Source organism: Mustela erminea, chromosome 5 (genome assembly GCF_009829155.1).
Source record: "Mustela erminea isolate mMusErm1 chromosome 5, mMusErm1.Pri, whole genome shotgun sequence".
NCBI classification, from domain to species: Eukaryota; Metazoa; Chordata; class Mammalia; order Carnivora; family Mustelidae; genus Mustela; species Mustela erminea.
Genome location: NC_045618.1, coordinates 88,603,078 through 88,621,931, shown reverse-complemented (window position 1 = coordinate 88,621,931; position 18,854 = coordinate 88,603,078). Strand labels below are relative to the sequence as shown.

The window sequence follows — 18,854 nt, the reverse complement described above, 5'->3', positions numbered from 1 at the left end:
GTATAGCTATACTCATGTCAAACAAAACAGACTTTAAAAACAAAGACTGTAATAAAAGACAAAGGACAGTCTCTTCAATAAATAGTGTTGGGAAAACTGGACAGCTACATACAAAAGAATGAAGTTGGGCTACTATCTTATACCATATAAAAATTAACTCAAAATGGATTAAAGTCTTGAATGTAAGATCTGGAACAATAAACCTCCTAAAAGAAAACATAGGTAGTAAGCTCCTTGATACACCTTTAGTCATGTTTCTGGATCTGATTCCAAAGGCAAGAGCAACAAAAGCAAAAATAAGCAAATAAGACTAAATCAAATTTAAAAACTTCTGCACAGTTGAAGGAAACCAGCAGTAAAACAAAAAGGAAACCCATTGAATGGAAGATGTTATTTGAAAATAATATATCTGATAAGGAGTTAATATATAGCATATCTAAAGAGTTAATATAACACAATAACAAAAACCCCCCAAAAAACAGTGATTAAAAAGTAGGAAGATTGGGGAGGGTAGGTGCTATGGTGAGTGCTGTGAAGTGTGTAAACCTGGCTATTCACAGACCTGTACCCCTGGGGATAAAAATATATTATATGTTTATAAAAAATAAAAAAAAATTAAAAATTAAAAAAAAATAGGAAGATGATCTGAATAGACATTTTCCCAAAGAAGACATACAGATGACTGATAAGCACATGAAGAGAGGTTTAACATCACTAATCATCAGGGAAATGGAAATCAAAGCCATAATGGGTTACCACCTCACTGCTGTTTGAATGGCTATTATCAGAAAGACAAGTATTGGAGAGAATGTGAAGAAAAAGGAACCCGTGTGCATTGTTAAATGAATGTAAATTGGCATAACCGCAATGAAAACAGTACAGAGCTTCCTCAAAAATTAAAAAATGGAGTTACCATATGATTCAGCAATTCCATTTTTGGGAATCCATTAGTTCAAAAAGGTATGCATGTTTATGTATGCATTCATGTTTATTGCAACAGTATTTATAATAGCCAAAATATGAAAACAACACAAGTGCCCATCAACAGGAGATGGATAAAGATGTTATACAGACACACACACACACACACACACACACACACAATGGGATAACACTCAGCCATAAAAAAAAGAATGAAATCTTGCCATTTGCAACAACGTGGATAGGCCTTGATGGTATTATGCTAAGTGAAGTAAGTCAGACAGAGAAAGACAAACACTTCATGATTTCTGTTATAAGTGGGATACAGAAAACAAATGAAGTGAACAGACTTCTAGATACAGAAAACGGAGTGATGGTTGCCAGATGAGAGGAGGCTGGGAGCAAAATTGGTGAATGGGATCAAGAGGTACAAACTTCCAGTTACAAACAAGTCATAAAAATGTAATTTATACCATAGAGAATACTGTCAGTAATATTGTATTAACTTGTATGGTGACAAATGGTGATTAGACTTATTCGGTGATAATTTCACAATGCATACAAATGTAGAATCATTAGGTTGTACACATGTAACCGATATATTATTATATGTTAATTACACTTCAATAAAAATACAAGGAAAACAAAAATCCCCCAACATTTTGTTACACACTTTGAAAATATGAGATTTGAAATTCCAAAGGAATTGATTCCTATACAAATAGGTTTAGGAAGGTGGTAGTAGTCAGTTTTTCATTCATCGTCCTTGTCATAAATAATCAGCAAGTTTTCAACTTGGGCCTGTTGAAAATTTGAAGCCAAGCAAAAATGTGTACCACTAGGTGACACTCTGATCTTAAAGCATAAACCAACTAATGACAATTAGAAAAATGACAATGAAAGTGACATCAGTAGATTATGGTACAATGGGGATAGTGTGAAATACTATAAATTTGGGACATCCATTTTTAGGATCAATGAGGATTTTTTGTTACAAATAATTTTTTTCCCAAGTGCTATACAAATGCTTTGGGTTAGTTGACAGAATAAAACATTCTCTGTATCAGAAATTTGGAAAGACTGCTAACTTTCATGAAGGAAAAGGGTATAGTTTGATGATTCTAGGATAGGGAGTCATCAGTTTAGCATTTATATCAACTTTCACTACCACTGTGGGGAAGGTGTCTGGCTTGCTTACCCAAACAGGTCATAAGCTGCTCTGCCTCTCAGGAATGTTATAAGGGAGAGGTGGTTAAAATGAGCAATGTCCTGATGACTGTAACTATTAAATATTAGGTAAAGCAATGCAATGATATTAAAATCAATAAAATGCTTGAATGGACTTGTTTGGTGACCAAACCTACAAATGAAAACATCAGTGATGTGTGGTAGATAAAATTTGTCCTGTATAGTGTTTCCATACAAAGAATGTGAAGGAAATTCCCTTCAATTGTTGATATTTGGCTTTAAATATAGTCAATATTTCACAGAAATCCATTTGATGATCAGACTAATCTAATGGATTTGTAATGCGAGAGCTGTGAGGGACTCTTCTCACCTTGAAAATTTTGCTGGGGGAAGTCCTTGATGTTAATCATCGACAAAGTCTAAGGATCTATACGTATGTGCAGGTTAAGCTAATGTATGTGCTTGGAAGTCCATGGCTTTCATAAGCATCTCAGAGAAACTCCTCACCCAAAGAAAGATTAGATCTACTGTTTGTAGTTAATAGTGGCAATAGCTAGCATCTTATCAAAGGGTCTAGTTTTAGGCAAAATGCAGTGAAAATGAACAATAAAAGCACTATTAAGTGTGGAAATGTGACAAAAATTCCACTTGAGGTCTGAATAGAAATTTTGTTCATCATATGAGTTACATATGTGGTCTTACATATATGAAGGGGCCAAAGATTCTTACATTTTTTTTAAAAAAAAGATTTTATTTATTTATTTGACAGAGGGAGAGATCACAAGTAGGCAGAGAGGCAGTCAGAGAGAGTGGAGGAAGCAGGCTCCCCGCTGAGCAGAGAGCCCAATGAGGGCCTCCATCCCAGAACCCTGGAACCATGACCTGAGCGGAAGGCAGAGGCTTTAACCCACTGAGCCACCCAGGCACCCTCTTACTTCTTTTTTAAAAATATTTTTATAATTATCTATTTATCCAAGGGCTGCTTTCCTCCCCACCCCCCCATCTATTTACTCTCAGACTTGTGGTCCATTTTCCTTTGGCTTTTCAAGAGGCTGTGTTTGATCTTTGACCCAAGACACCTCACCCTGCCTGTCATAATCCTAATGTATTGTTCTATGATGTATGGGACAGTGGAAGGACTGTAGTTCTAGAATAATTCTTCTTGGCCTTGAAACGTTTCCAGGGAGGTTGAATGAAGAGATGAGATAATGAACATTGAGAAATAGGCAGAACTCGTGAACTCAGTTAAAATGAAGAGACATTGTTTCCTAGAGGCCCATGTTGGAATGGGTAAATGAATTGGCGGTGTGCGCTAACGAATTGGCCACATTCCCAGCCTAAAGAGAATCAGAGCTTTGTCCAGTCATGGCTGGATTATGTATTGAGACACGTCTAAGAATAAATACATACTTTTTGATTGACTGACATTGAAAAACTGAATGCTTCCATGCTATGGTAACTAAGAAATTCTGGGTAGTCATCTCTATTCACATTTGAGTAAGATACAGTTCTATAACTGGCTTCAGGTTGTTTAGCCCACCAGTTTTAGGGCCAAAACTGCTACTTCTGACTCTCTCCCACTCAGGTGGGGCCACTTTCTCATACTTTTTCTTAGTAGGTGACTCAGTTTTAACTCTCGTGGGCTTTTCTTCTGTTATGAGCTCCAACACAGAAAAGAATTACTGGATCTGTGTGGTCCTTGGCACCTAATTATCTTCCTCTCTCATGCTGCATTGATATATCCGGGTTTCCTAACATGTTTAACCATAGTTTCACTGTGAATTTAATTTACTTTAGTTTTACTGCTTTTTAATCAACTAAAGATTTAAAGTGTAGATAACAGCATGTGAGTACTATACTTAAGATTATATTTTAAGAGAGTATATCCACTTAGATGACTGAATTATCATTAATCCTAAAGAAAATTACAGTAGCAGGAATACATACTTAATTTGACTACACGCTATATACTATTCTAAGCACATTGCATATATTTACTGATGTGATCACCACAACAAACGTATGAAGAAGATATTTCTTCTAAGGAATAGAATTTAGATATAATCCAGTCTTATTTAAAAAAAGAGAAGCAAATGCCTATATATAAATTTTGGAATACTTTGAGCTGTTGAATTTCCTTATTTAGAGTCTCAAGGTCCTCTTGGGTGTGCAACTGTCAGTTTATAGCTGAAAATTGTCTCACCTGGTATGTCAGTCAGATCCAGAAAGTAACATAAATTGCAAACAGTTTATTAAAAAATCAGGCTTTAGGAAGTGAACTTCCACACCTGGAATGGCATTTGGTGAATAAGTAAAGAAGAGAGCACTTGAGAGTCTTGATGAGGAAAAAAAAAAAAAAATGAGTTAAGTGCAGAAGTAAATACAATTAGCTCTCAATAGGAAGAATCTACCTTGTAGTAACTAGCCTTGGACATGCCCAGTAAGGATCAAGGAATAACCTGTGAAAGAAGTGTGGCATAATCTGACTCCCTAAAAGTTCTCTCTACGTATAGAAGGAGAATGGTAATTAGAACGAAGAGGGAGGAGATACAGGTAGTGATGGCTTAAGCTCAGTTATGAGGCTACCAGGATGCCAGAGAACTTCCAGTATAGCATTTGTCACTCATGTAGACAAATTGTAGAGAAAGGGGAGGCAACGCAGCACCATATTTGAATATAGTTACAAGACTTGGGTATTCAAGAGCTATAGTAGTGTTTGAGAGCCACAGGATTCAATTAGAATCTTTTTTTGAGTGAGATTTTCACCTTATTTCACCACTTTTAAAAGAGTGTTAAGAAATTGAAGTGAGCTGAGACAAAACCCACAAGATTGTTTTCATTAATTCATTTGTTCAACCTACTTTTTGGCATATGTGGTGTTTGGTATTGGCGATATAGCAACAAACTCCTAAGGAGCTTACGTAATATGTGGAGTTCATAGAGTTGCCATGAACTGAAATGGAAAATCTGTGAGAGGAGAATGCTTGATCTGGAGTGGGGAGGAGATTAGGAGTTCAGTTTTGAGGATGCTTAGTTTGAGGTTTCAAACTAAGGATGCTTAGTTTGAGGCTGCTTTAGTTTGAGGTGTCCAAGTAGAGATGGTGAGCAAAACGTTGGATATGTGAATCTAGACTTTAGGGAAAAGCCTAGTCAGGAAATATAAACTTGGGAGTTTTGGTAGTCAGCAGTGCTGTTTACTGAATATTTCCTTTTCCCCTTCTTATATGATTTCATGTTAGATTAACACTTTTTGGCTCTTGGTGATCATATGACTTGATCTGTCCAATTGAAATAGAACAGAAATGATATGTGTTACTTCTGGATGGAAGCTCTAGCAATCGATGCACAATTTGTCACAGCAAGTGGCAATGCACCAGTGGTAACTGCTTTATCACCTAGTGTCCTACAGAGAGGACAATGTGGAGCAGACTCCCAGGCAACCCACCATCAATGGGTACTATGAAGAAATTTTTATTAAGCTGACATTTGGGGGAAAGATCATTGGAGAGCTTGTCAAGAGAAGTTTTGATGGAGCAATCTGATAAAAACATAATCTGGGTTTAAGTGAAAACAGGAAGAGAGAAATTGGATAGAGTAGGTTCCTCTCTTTCAAGGTGTTGATTGGGGCTACCTTGGAGAGGGAAAGTGGGGTCTTGAGTGCTTTTTAAAAAAGCTGATAGAAATACTGCATGACAAGTACATATGGGAAAATTAATGATGTAAGGGGGAGGAAAGATTGTGGGAGTGCTGTACTTGAACGGGAGAGATGACATTAGATCTAGCACTCAAATGGAAGGGTCAGCTTTGTTAGGAAATTGGCAGTCATGAATTTAAAGTAGGATCAATCAGCACAATTATGTGTTTTTCTCCAGACACATTCAGCTGTGTGGGTACAGGTATAGAATAGAACTGAATTCAACCAGGCTTGGAAATGATTTACTTAATTAGCATTTTAAAGTATGTTAGTTCTCAATGTTTTGGAGAAATCAAATAAGAGGAGTGGGTTTTAATAAAAGCAAACCAGCCAACTAACCAACTATTATTCCCTCCACCCCCATCCTGAGATATTTGAGAGAAGTAATTCATGACCATTTAGAACGAAAGAAACAACAATAGCAGCCAGGAGAATTTATTCCTGGGGGTTGAGTTCTCTTTCTGCTGATCTTCAGTAAAAACAAATATTCTCCACTCAGGAAAGGTTATAGATTCTTAAGAATAGTATGAAATTAGATTTGATGATCCAAATACTAGTGGATACCAGTTGTTTTACAAGTAACTAATAGGTCTTTGTACCTTAGTAGCTTTTATTTCTATAGCTCCCAAAATATTTAACCACTTTTTGTCAGTAGCCTTTTAGAAGGACAGTAAGTAATGAGATAGCAATACAAGCAAGGGGTTTTTGAGCTCAACTCCAGCTAGTCATTGGCGTGTTTTATATGGAATCTGTATGGGAAATCCATCATGAGTGAGATTAAGGCAATGAAGTGAGAAAATGAAAAATCCATCCAGGAAGTAAATGTCTGTGGCCAAATTATCAGTGTTTATATACATATACAACTGAGCATCAATGAGTTCGTTGCAGTAGCTATAATAGTCCTTTGCAAGGAGTTTTAGGTTAAAAGAAGATTTGAGTTTATTAGAAAGTGGAGTGTTGTGATGTTTTCTTCAAGTTGTTGGGGAACAACTGAGAACAACTGGAACACTGAGCCAGTCCCTCTGATGAGGGGAAGAGACATGACTGAAATAAGGAAATCTGGGTCTAGTTGGCTGCAGTAGTGCAGAAGGCAGCGTACCACACCTGTTCAGAGCGATGGGCTGTTGATACGAGATGTTATCAGGCAGAAAATGCTGGGAGAACATTTTTGAGACCATGTAAAGGCAAGTGTTTCAAATGTGTCTTTGAAAATGGCTCATTTGACAATTACAATAAAACATGCTTGTGAGAGGATGTTAAGTGAAATAATCTGGATAGCTATTTTCTGTATAATATACTCTCAGCTATTTTTTAAAAGGCATGTAAAAACAAAGGCTAGAAGGAGAGGTGTGTTAACAGTGTTTGTGTGATTGGAGCCTGCAGCATTAAAAATACTGGGGCAAATCTTGGTCAGACATTTAGGGGTATTGAAAGTAAAAACCATTTCTGGGTTTATTTCCTTTTTGAGTGCATTTTTTTTTTGTATTATAATCTGTATATAGGCAGTCTGCTAATAGGGACTTAATATATGGTTGTTGACTCTAGTATGGTATTAATGATGGTATGCTATATCTTTAGATATAAATATTGTGAACTCTGTTCAGAAACCCAAAGATAGGTGTTTGTATAACATGTAACCTATTTATTGAACAATGTTATGTGTCACATACTCAACTAGGCATTGCATATATCAGATATAGACCCTAACCTTGTGAAGCTTGCCGGGTAATGGAGGGCGTATTAGTTTTCCAAGGCTGCATGAGAAATTACAATACACTTAGAGTCTCAAAACAGTACACTTTTGTTATCTAACAGTTTCTGTGGTAAGGATAGTGGCACAGATTAGCTGGGCCCTGTGATCAGCGTCTCATGTGACTGAAGTAAATCTATCGACCAGGCTGTGTTCTCAACTAGAGGCTCAGCTGGGAAAGAATTTTCTTTCAATCTCACTTGATGTTTGATAGAATGCATTTCCTTGCTGCTGCATGATTGAGGACACTGGCACCTAGCTGGCTGTTGACTGAAGACTGTCTCAATTCTCAGAGGCTGCCCTCAACTCTTTGCCATGTGCGGCTTCCAACATGGCCACTTACTTCTCCAGAGTCTAGAGACTCCCTAGAGTGAGTTGGCTAGCAAATTTGAGTTGTATAAATGTAACGTCATCACAGGAGTGCCGTTGTATTGTCTTTGATATTCTCTTGGTTAGAAGAAAGCCACAGTTTCTATAAACAGCTAGCCAGTGCTGTTGGCTATTGGCTATTCTGCAGGGAGCACTCTGTAGTCTCCACCTCAGAACTGACTGGAGCTGCTGTTCAGGGTCAGTCAAGGTTTGCCCTGTGGGGGTGGGGGAGAATTCTCACTTCACAGGGGGAGATATTTCAGAATGCCGAAGTGGTTTCCCAAAGATATGTCTCCTGGGGGCCATAGAGAAGCCCAGAGTGGAAAGACACAGCTACCTGGAAGAGATGATGTCAGCCGAAGTCAGGTGTGGTCAGGTTACAGATGTGCAATGCTGGTTACCGCAGTGATGGCTAGAGTTAACAAGGTGGGTCCAGAGGGTATGAGCTGGGGAGAAGAACTGGAGGCGCACAGCCAGGGAGAGGCAGAACTGGTGGTTGTCTTTCAGATTCCACTGTCCCCAGCTTCATATCACCATCTCCTACACTTTGGTTAGCAAATACACCTTTTCCAGGACACCTGGGTGGCTCAGTCAGTTACACGTCTGCCTTAGGCTCAGGTTGTGATCCTGGGATCTTGGAATCGAGTCCTGCCTCTGGATCTCTGCTCAATGGGGAGCCTGCTTTTCCCTCTGCCGAGTCTGCCTCTGCCCCTCCACCCTGCTCGTGCGTGCACTCTGTCTCTCAAATAAATAAAAATCTTAAAAACAGCTGCAAATCTACCTTTTTCAAAAGCACTATACTTCTTTTTGGCACTGAAATCCTCCATTTAATTTTCACAGCTTTTAGTAAAACTATTTACAGCAGTGTTTCTCAGAATTTAATGTGCATACAAATCACCTGGGGAATCTTGCTAAATGCAGATTTTGATTCAGAGCATTAAGATGTGGACTTCCACTCTGCATTTCTAACAAGCTCTCAGGTGATGCCAAAATTGCTGGTCTGCACACCACACTGTGACAAGCAAGGTCATAAGGTAAGACTCTAACTGAAAAGGCATAACTGGGTTGTATATTTGAATGAATTGAAGGCAGGTGTTGACATGCACCTTGAAGTTGCAAACCCGATTTCAAACAGAGCCTTTGTCAAACTTACTGTGTTTGTGGGCCGCAGTTTTCTAAGACCCTCTAAGTGTTCATTTTGGATGATGGTTTGAATAATATTGTTATATAAAAACCTTCTCCCAGAGCAGTTCAAAGTGCTTCTTATAATGTTAGCCATCTGGTCATTGCTATCTGAGTGTTCTAATTTCCTTACAGGAAAATACTAATAACACACTAGTATTGGGAAAAGTTAACTACATACTCCCCACGAAACATCATTTCCTTGCTCTGCAAGTACACCCTCATTACCAAGTGCATACCCTAAACCAAAATAACACTACCTTTAGGGTGCACCAGGCCCATTGAGGTTTTGTTTCTACTTCCTAAAGGGACAAATATGGAATTTCAAACTCCTGCATCATCTGGTAACAAGTTTTATTCTAGGAACACTCTATTTACTACTGACTGATTCCATTTGATTACATTTCCATTCACAATATCCACAATTTCAAAGAAAAAACAAATGAAGTAATCTCTGAGATCCTAACTGACATTTATGTAGTCTCTGAAACACATGATTAACTTCTGCAATATGGTTTCTGAAGAAGCACTTTGACAGGAAATATATAAAAGAATACCTCTAAGGTTTTTTTTTTTTCTTTTTCTTTCTATCTACTTACTTATTTATTTAAAATTCTTTTTATTACCATATAATGTATTATTTGCCCCAGGGGTACAGGTCTGTAAATCATCAGGCTCACACATTTCACAGCACTCACCATAGCACATACCCTTCCTAATGTCTATAACCCAGCCATCCTATTCCTACCCCTTTACCTTCCCAGCAACCATCAGTTTGTTTGTGACATTAAGAGTCTCTTATGGTTTGTCTCCCTGGCAATCCCATCTTGTTTCATTTTTTTCGTTGCCTACCACTCAAACCCCCCACCCTGCCTCTCAAATTCCTCTTACCGGGGAAATCACATGATACTTACCTTTCTCTGATTGACTGTTTTGCTCAGCATACCTTCTAGTTCCATCCACATCATTGCAAATGGCAAGATTTCATTTCTTTTGATGGCTGCATAGTATTTCATTGTATATATGTACACCACATCTTCTTTATCCTTTCATTTGTTGATGGACATCTAGGTTCTTTCCATTTTGGCTATTGTGGACATTGCTGGTATAAACATTCTGGTGCATGTGCCACTTCAGATCACTACATTTGAATCTTTAGGGTAAATACCCAGTAGTGTGATTGCTGGGTTGTAGGGTAGCTCTGTTGTCAACTTTTTGATGAATCTCCATGCTGTTTTCCAGGGTGGCTGCACCAGCTTTCATTCCCACCAACAGTTTAAGAGGGTTCCTATTTTTCTGCATCCTTGCTAACATAGGTTGTTTCCTGACTTGTTAATTTTAGCCATTCTGACTGGTGTGAGATGGTATCTCATTGTGGTTTTGATTTGTATTTCCCTGATGCTGAGTGATGTGGAGCACTTTTTCATGTGTCTGTTGGCCATCTGGATGTCTCCTTTGCAGAAATGTCTGTTCATGTCCTCTGCACATTTCTTGATTAGATTCTTTGTTCTTTGGGTATTAAGTTTAATAAGTTCTTTAAAGATTTTGGATACTAGCCCTTTATATGATATGTCATTTGTGAATATCTTCTCCCATGCTGTCAGTTGTATTTTGGTTTTGTTGACTGTTTCCTTTGCTGTGCAAAAGCTTTTGATCTTGATGAAGTCCCACTAGTTCATTTTTGTCCTTACTTCCCTTGCCTTTGGTGATGTTTCTAGGAAGATGTTGCTGTAGCTGAGGTTTAAGAGTTTGCTGCTTGTGTTCTTCTCAAGGATTTTGATGGATTATTGTCGCATATTGAAGTAGGTCCTTCATCCACTTTGAGTCTATTTTTGTGTGTGGTGTAAGGAAATGGTCCAGTTTCATTCTTCTGCATGTGGCTGTCCAATTTTCCCAACATCATTTGTTGAAGAGACTGTCTTTTTTCCATTGGATGCTCTTTCTTGTGTTGTCAAAGATTAGTTGAACATAGAGTTGAGGTTCTATTTCTGGGCTCTCTGTTGTGCCCATTGATCTATGTGTCTGTTTTTGTGCCAGTACCATACTGTCTTGATGATGACATGTGATGCCACCAACTTTGGCTTTCCTTTTCAGCATTCCTCTGGTATTTGGAGTCTTTTCTGGTTTTATATAAATTTTAGGATTATTTGTTCCATTTCTTTGAAAAAAAATTGATGGGCTTGCATTAAATGTGTAGATTGCTTTAGGTAGCATAGACATTTTCACAATATTTGTTCTTCCAATCCATGAGCATGGAACATTTTCCCATTTTTTGTGTCTTCCTCAATTTCTTTCATGAGTACTTTATAGTTTTCTGAGTAGATTCTTTGTCTCGTTGGTTAGGTTTATTCCTAGGTATCTTATGGTTTTGGGTGCAATTGTAAATGGGATTGACTCCTTAATTTCTCTTTCTTCTGTCTTGCTGTTGGTATATAGAAATGTAACTGATTTCTGTGCATTGCTTTTATATCCTGACACTTTACTGAATTCCTATATGAGTTCCAGCAGTTTTGGAGTGGAGTCTTTTGGGTTTTCCACATAAAGTATCATATCCTCTGTAAATAGTGATATTTTGACTTCTTCTTTGCCAATTCTGATGCCTTTAATTTCTTTTTGTTGTTTGATTTCTGAGGCTAGGACTTCTAATACTTAGTTGAATAGTAGAGGTTATAGTAGACATCCTTGCCATGTTCCTGACCTTAGCAGAAAAGTTCTCAGTTTTTCCCCATTGAGAATGATATTCACTGTGGGTTTTTCACAGATGGCTTTGATGATATTGAGGAATGTACCCTCTATCCCTACACTGTGAAGTTTTGATCAAGAAAGGATGCTGTACTTTGTCAAATGCTTTTTCAGCATCTATTGAGAGTATCATATGGTTCTTGTTCTTTCTTTTATTAATGTATTATATCACATTGATTGATTTGTGGGTGTTGAACCAACCTTGCAGCCCAGGAATGAATCCCACTGGGTCATGGTAAATAATCCTTTTAATGTACTGTTGGATCCTATTGGCTAGTATTGTGGTGAGAATTTTTGCATCTGTGTCCATCAAGGATATTGGTCTTTAATTCTCTTTTTTGATGGGGCCTTTGTCTGGTTTTGGGATCAAGGTGATGCTGGCCTCATAAAATGAGTTTGGAAGTTTTCCTTCCATTTCTATTTTTTGGAACAGTTTCAGGAGAATAGGTATTAATTCTTCTTCAAATGTTTGGTAGAATTCCCCTGGGAAGCCATCTGGCCCTGGGCTCTTGTTTGCTGGGAGATTTTTGATGACTGCTTCAATCTCCTTACTGGTTATGGGTCTGTTCAGGTTTTCCATTTCTTCCTGGTTCAGTTTTGGTAGTTTATATGTCTCTAGGAATGCATCCATTTCCTCCAGATTGTCAAATTTGCTGGAACATAGTTGCTCAGAATATGTTCTTCTAATTGTTTGTATTTCTTTGGTATTGGTTGTGATCTCTCCTTTTTCATTCATGATTTTATTTATTTGGGTCCTTTCTCTTTCCTTTTTGATAAGACTGGGCAGGGGTTTATCAATCTTATTAATTCTTTCAAAGAACCAGCTCCTAGTTTCGTTGACCTGTTCTACTGTTCTTTTGTTTCTATTTTATTGATTTCTGCTCTAATCTTTATTATTTTTCTTCTGCTGGGTTTAGCTTTCTTTGCTGTTCTTTCTCCAGCTTTTTTAGGTGTTAGGTTAGGTTGTGTACTTGAGAACTTTCTTGTTTCTTGAGAAAGGCTTGTACCGCTATATAGTTTCCTCTCAGGACTGCCTTTGCTGTGTCCCACAGATTTTGAACAGTTGTGTTTTCATTTTCATTTGTTTCCATGAATTTTTTCAATTCTTCTTTAATTTCCTGGTTGACCCATTCATCCTTTAGTAGGGTGTTCTTTAGCCTCCATGTATTTGAGTTCTTTCTATCTTTCCTCTTGTGATTGAGTTCTAGCTTCAGAGCATTGTGGTCTGAAAATATGCAGGGAATGATCCCAGTACTTTGGTACCAGTTGAGACCAGATTTGTGACCCAGAATGTGATCTATTCTGGAGAATGTTCCATGCACACTAGAGAGGAATGTGCATTCTGTTGCTTAGGGATGGAATGTTCTGAATATATCTGTGATGGCCATGTGGTCCAATGTGTCATTTAAAGCCTTTATTTCCTTGTTCATCTTTTGCTTGGATGTGTCTGTCCATTTCAGTAAGGGGGCTGTTTAAGCTCCCTAATATTTTATTATTGCCAATGTGTTTCTTTGATTTTGTCATTAATTGGTGTATATAATTGGCTGCTCCCATTTTAGGGGTATAGATATTTAAAATTATTAGCTCTTCTTGTTGGACAGACCCTTTGAGTTATGACATAGTGTCCTTCCTCATCTCTTATTATAGTTAGGCTTAAAATCTAATTTATCTGATAGAAGGATTGCCACCCCAGCTTTCTTTTGATGTCCACTAGCACAGTGAATAGTTTCCCACCCCCTCACCTTAAATCTGGAAGTGTCTTGGGGCTGAAATGAGTTTCTTGTAGACAGCATATCTATGGGTCTTGTTTTTTTATACATTCTGATACCCTTTGACTTTTGATTGGGGCATTTATCCCATTTACATTCAGGGTAACTATTGGAAGATATGAATTTAGCGCCATTGGATTGCCTGTAAGGTGACTGTTATTGTACATTGTCTCTGTTCCTTTTTGGTCTACTATTTTTAGGCTCTCTCTTTGCTTAGAGCACCCCTTTCAATATTTCATGTAGGGGTGGTTTGGCGTTTGCAAATTCTTTTAATTTTTGTTTTTCCTGAAAGCTTTTTATCTCCTTCTATTTTCAGTGATAGCCTAGCTAGATATAGTATTCTTGGCTACATATTTTTCTCATTTAGTGCTCTGAATATATCATGCCAGTTCTTTCTGGCCTGCCAGGTCTCTGTGGATAAGTCTGCTGCCAGTCTTAATATTTCTGCCATTGAATGTTATAGACTTCTTGTCCCGAGCTGCTTTCAGGATTTTCTCTTTGTCACTAAGACTTGTAAGTTTTACTATTAGATGATGGGGTGTGGGCCTATTTTTATTGATTTTGAGGGAGGTTCTCTGTGTCTCCTGGATTTTAATGCTTGTTCCCTTTGCCATATTAGAGAGATTCTTTATTATAATTTGTTCCAGTATTCCTTCTGCCTCACTCTCTTTTTCTTCTTCTGGGATCCCAATTATTCTAATATTCTTTCATCTTATCATTTATCTCTCAAACTCTCCCCTTGTGGTACAATTGTTGTTTGTGTCTCTTTTGCTCAGCTTCTTTATTCTCCATCTTTGGTCTTCTGTCACTAATTCTCTCTTGTGCCTCATTTATCCTAGCAGTAAGAGCCTCCATTTTTTATTGATTATGTCCCTAGCCTTTGGTTCTGCCTCTTGTTCTTGTTTTTGTGGTGAGTTTTCCTGCCTTGTCATTTTATCCAGATGAGAGTATATGAATGAGAAAATAAAATACTGAAAGGGTGGCAAAGACCCCAGAAAAATATATGCTAACCAAATCAGAAGAGACCTGAAACCAGGGGGAGGAGATGGGGGATATAATTAAAATAAAGATTAAAAAAAGTAAAAAAAGATATATATATATATGACTGGTCAACAGATTCACACACTCGATTTTGGGTGTATTCTGTTCTCTTAGAAGAAACTACCTCCCAAAATTTTAAAGAAAGAAAAACTTATATATATATATATAAAATAAGGGTATATATACAAAAATAAGGGTAGACAGGATGAAGGGATAGAATATGGCTGTAAAAATGAAAATTGAAAAAAGATTCTAAAAAAAGAATGATAAGTTGGTTGGAAAAAGAAGAGTGTGATTAGGATAGAGTCATGTGCTAGATTTAGGGTATATTTTGATCTATTAGAAGAAAATGTATCCCAAAATTTAAAGGAAAAAAACCTATACGTGTACATGAAATAAGGTTAGATACAATGAAGGGATAAAATATGATGATAAGGATGAAAATTTAAAAGGATTTTTTTTTAAAGTTATTTTTGAAATAAAATACTTAAAAGACATTAAAGAGAAAAGAGGGAAAGTTAAAAAAATAGAATAAGAAAAAAAATGAAAAAAATTTAACTTTGCAAGACTAAAGGATCATGGGGAAAAAGCCATGAATTTGGGGCATTGCTTTCCCTAGCTCTGGAGTTCCTCTGTTCTCCTTGATCAGTGAACTTTGTCTTGGCTGGATGTTCTTGCTGATCTTCTGGGGGAGGGACCTGTTGCAATGATTCTCAAGTGTCTTTGCCTGAGGCAGAATTGCACCACCCTTGCCAGGGGCCAGGGTAAGTAATCTGTTCGGTTTTGCTCTCAGGAGCTTTTGTTCCCTGAATGCTTTCTGTAGAGCTTTGGAGGACAGAAAATGGCAGCCTCCCAAACTCCAGCTGGGAGGAGCCATGAGCTTGGGGCCCCACTCCCCAGTATGCCTTCAGAGAAAAGCAGTGAATCCCTCCCATCTTCCTGGTCTCTGGCCGCACTCCGTGTTCACCCAGCCTGTGAACAAGCATTTCTATCTCCGGTACACAGTCCCATTTGGAGTCTCCAAACCCAGCAAAATCCTGCCGCATGCTTCTGTGCTGCTCCTCCCAGAGGAGGAAGGAGGGAGTCTCTCCAGATCTGCCTCTTGTGGGGTTCCTGGTCTAAAAGCAGTGGTCTGACTGTGCCCTAGATCATGGTTTAAGGTAACTGTGAGCTGAGATCTCACTCCTTGGCTCTCTCTCTGTAGCTTGGGAGCTGATACCTGGGAGCTCTCCCACACTCAGACACCCACAGTCTTTCTGTGACCCCGCAGGTCCTGAGACCACACTGTCTCTGCGAGTGCTCCATCCCCGCTTAGCTTCTGGAGCAATGTCCCTCAGTGGAGCAGACTTCTAAATGTTCCAATTTTGTGCTCCACTGCTCTACCACTTGCCAGGAGCCAGCCCCTGCCCCCGTGGTCTATTATCCTGTTACTTCTGATTCAATTCTCCACATGTCCTACCTTTTAGAAAGTGGTTGATTTTTTGTTTCTAGAATTGCTGGTCTTCTCTTCTATCTCCTGTTGGGTCCATAGGTGTTCAGAATGGTCTGAAAACTATCTAGCTGAACTCCTGGGACCTAATGATATTGCAGTCTGCTACCTCTCTGCCATCTTGCTTCCTCTCATACCTCTAAAGTTTTAAGCTAAACTGAGATTTGATGTTGTCAGAGAATAGAGCAGATAAGGAATGGACCTGAGACATAGAGTCTTAGCAAACCCAAGTCCCTATGATGGTTTTTTTTTTTTTTTAAATGTTGTAGATATGTTTTCTTATCTGGGGTTTAGTATTTATTCACTTAGTGCTTACGACACATCTTTTGAGCATCACTGGTGAGCATGGATCTATCTCTAGGTATGCAGTGGAAGACAAAACAGTTCCTGATCTCATGGAAGTTACACCTGAGGATAAGACACACATAAAACAAGTCACCTCACAAATGAATATATGATGATTGCTTACTGGGGTCAATGCTATGAAGGAGAATCCCTGTGCAGTGTCCTAAGGGCAAGAAAGGGTTCATCACATTGGAGGAATTAAAAAAGAGCCAAATGCTGTTGGACCATGGAATGAATGAAAATATCAGTAAATGCTTACAAAATGTGTGCAGGATACCAGGTGTAGTGCTGAGAGCCCTCCAGGCCTTATTGTTTTAAGTCCTTACTAATGCCTTGGGAATTCAATACTGCCAATCTCATGCCATAGGTCAGAGGCACAAAGAGGTTAGCAAGTTGTCCAATGTTTCATGGGTAGAAACTTTGAACCCAGAAGGTCTCCATCACTGCCTAGTATTACCTCCATGCAGAGGAACAGGGCCAGGGATCACCCAGCTCGGCAGCTCAAAGTTCCCCTCTCATGTGGTTTCAAAGTTTAAATCACCCTGAAAGAACAGGGAGGTTAGTTGACTTAATCAGATAAATATAACAGATGGTTATAAAATATATAACAGGTGGTTATAAAATAATAATGGTTTACTATATCATAAGACAACTTATAGTCCTGGTAAGTAAACTCTCAAAATGCATAGCCTGTTGTCATTTCCAAAAATTTCTCCATGAGGGGTAACATGTAGAAGAAAATAGCTGTAAACTATATTTACATCTCAGTGTGGATGATTCGGGTCTTCATTTATGCCCTTTGTATAAGATATTAATATAGCTTTTCTGTAATTTATGGAGGATGTGTAACAAATAACCCAATGAGGAGGGCTATCTCTCCTTTGTATTTTCTATGGCAGGAGGACTGAGCTGCAAGTATATGGGTCATGGCATGATGTGAAAAAATGGAAGTGTATGTGATTTTTTTTTTTTTTTCTTGTCATTCAGAGCAGATTATTTTGCTCTGGATTTAAGCTTTAAATAATGAATATTATAAATTTAAAAATATTTTTTAGAATTTTTGTTAATTTTCTATTTATTTCATACACATTTCCTACTATAGAAATGAAGCTCTAGGATGTGTTATTGTTATTGTGTCTAGGATGCTGTCATGGTTCTGTTAAGTGACAATGGGAGTGGAAGAGAACACAGCAGGTGCAAGGTCAGATCTTATCACATGAAGTAATCCAGAAGCCTCTGAGCAGTTAGAGTGTGTGATGAGAAACTCAGAAAAGAATAGATAACATGTTCTTAAGTTTCATAGTCTACGCTTTTCAGGGCTTTATTTTTTGTGGCTGGGTTTTAACAATGTCATGGTTCATAGTGGCAGAAAGAGAAGAAAAAACACGAGTAAACCACAAGCTGGGTGATACATCTTTGAGAAGCTCATGGTGGCTCATTTGGAGTTTTGATTATCATAAAGTGATGATAGTCTTAGAAGAATATGACTTGAATTTTCCCTTTAAGAATGGAAAAACAAGACTTGAGACATCAAGTGACTTTCCTGGGGTCATCTATCAAGCCGGCAGTGGCAGGGAGAGAGCTAAAACCCAGCATTTCTGACCCAGGCAGTGCATTGGGGTGAGGCCTGTGTGTGGGATGTGGCGCTTTAGGGTTTCCCCAGACAAGGTCATGGAATTGGAAATACAGTATGAAATTTTAAGGACTATGCACACCCAGAGAACGCAGAAAATCCAAAACTTATGTTGTTTATGAAGCAAAGATAAGTCAGTACAGATAAGCTATCGGGATAATGTGAATATTTTCATAATATTGGTCTTAAAGCATAACCTTGATGACACCCATGGTGCTTCTTTTTGACTTAAACAGTGTTTTTAAAGACTAAAACACCTTATAAATAGATTACATATTTGAAATGTATTAGGGTCATGTCATGGATTCATTATACCCTTATCTACTCTTAACCATGTGGATCTCTCCTCTTCACTGTGAGAGAAAAGAACGATCTCCTATCAGTGTACTTCCCTGTGAAGCCCACTCAGGGACCCACCAGAGCTATGACAACCAAGGGGCTGAGGTAGCAGAGCTTCATGTAGGATTCATGGAAAAAGTGTATCTGGTTTTTTTTACTATTGCTTTGAGTCTGAGATTATAAACAGTGTTGGTGATAAAAGATTTGTCGCTGTGAGGCTGACTGCACTGCCCCCTCCATCTTGGTGTACCACAGCTTCAGGGCACTGGGAACAAATCCAATGGCATGCAAGAGGAGAAGGGGTGGGAATTTTCACCTGGATAATTACATTTGCTTCTGTGCTAATCTTCAGACTAGCATGTAGAATATCCATGAAAATCAACTAAACAGTG

The 18,854-nt window shown here is 38.2% G+C and overlaps 1 long non-coding RNA gene across 1 annotated transcript; it reads left to right on the top strand.

The window, feature by feature from the left end:
• Nucleotides 1–713: 713 nt before the first annotated feature.
• Nucleotides 714–18,827, top strand: LOC116591305. The gene is made up of 3 exons (XR_004285937.1): nucleotides 714–796; nucleotides 5,120–5,121; nucleotides 18,815–18,827. It is a non-coding gene; the product is annotated as an uncharacterized LOC116591305 (long non-coding RNA).
• The last annotated feature ends 27 nt before the right edge of the window (nucleotides 18,828–18,854 follow it).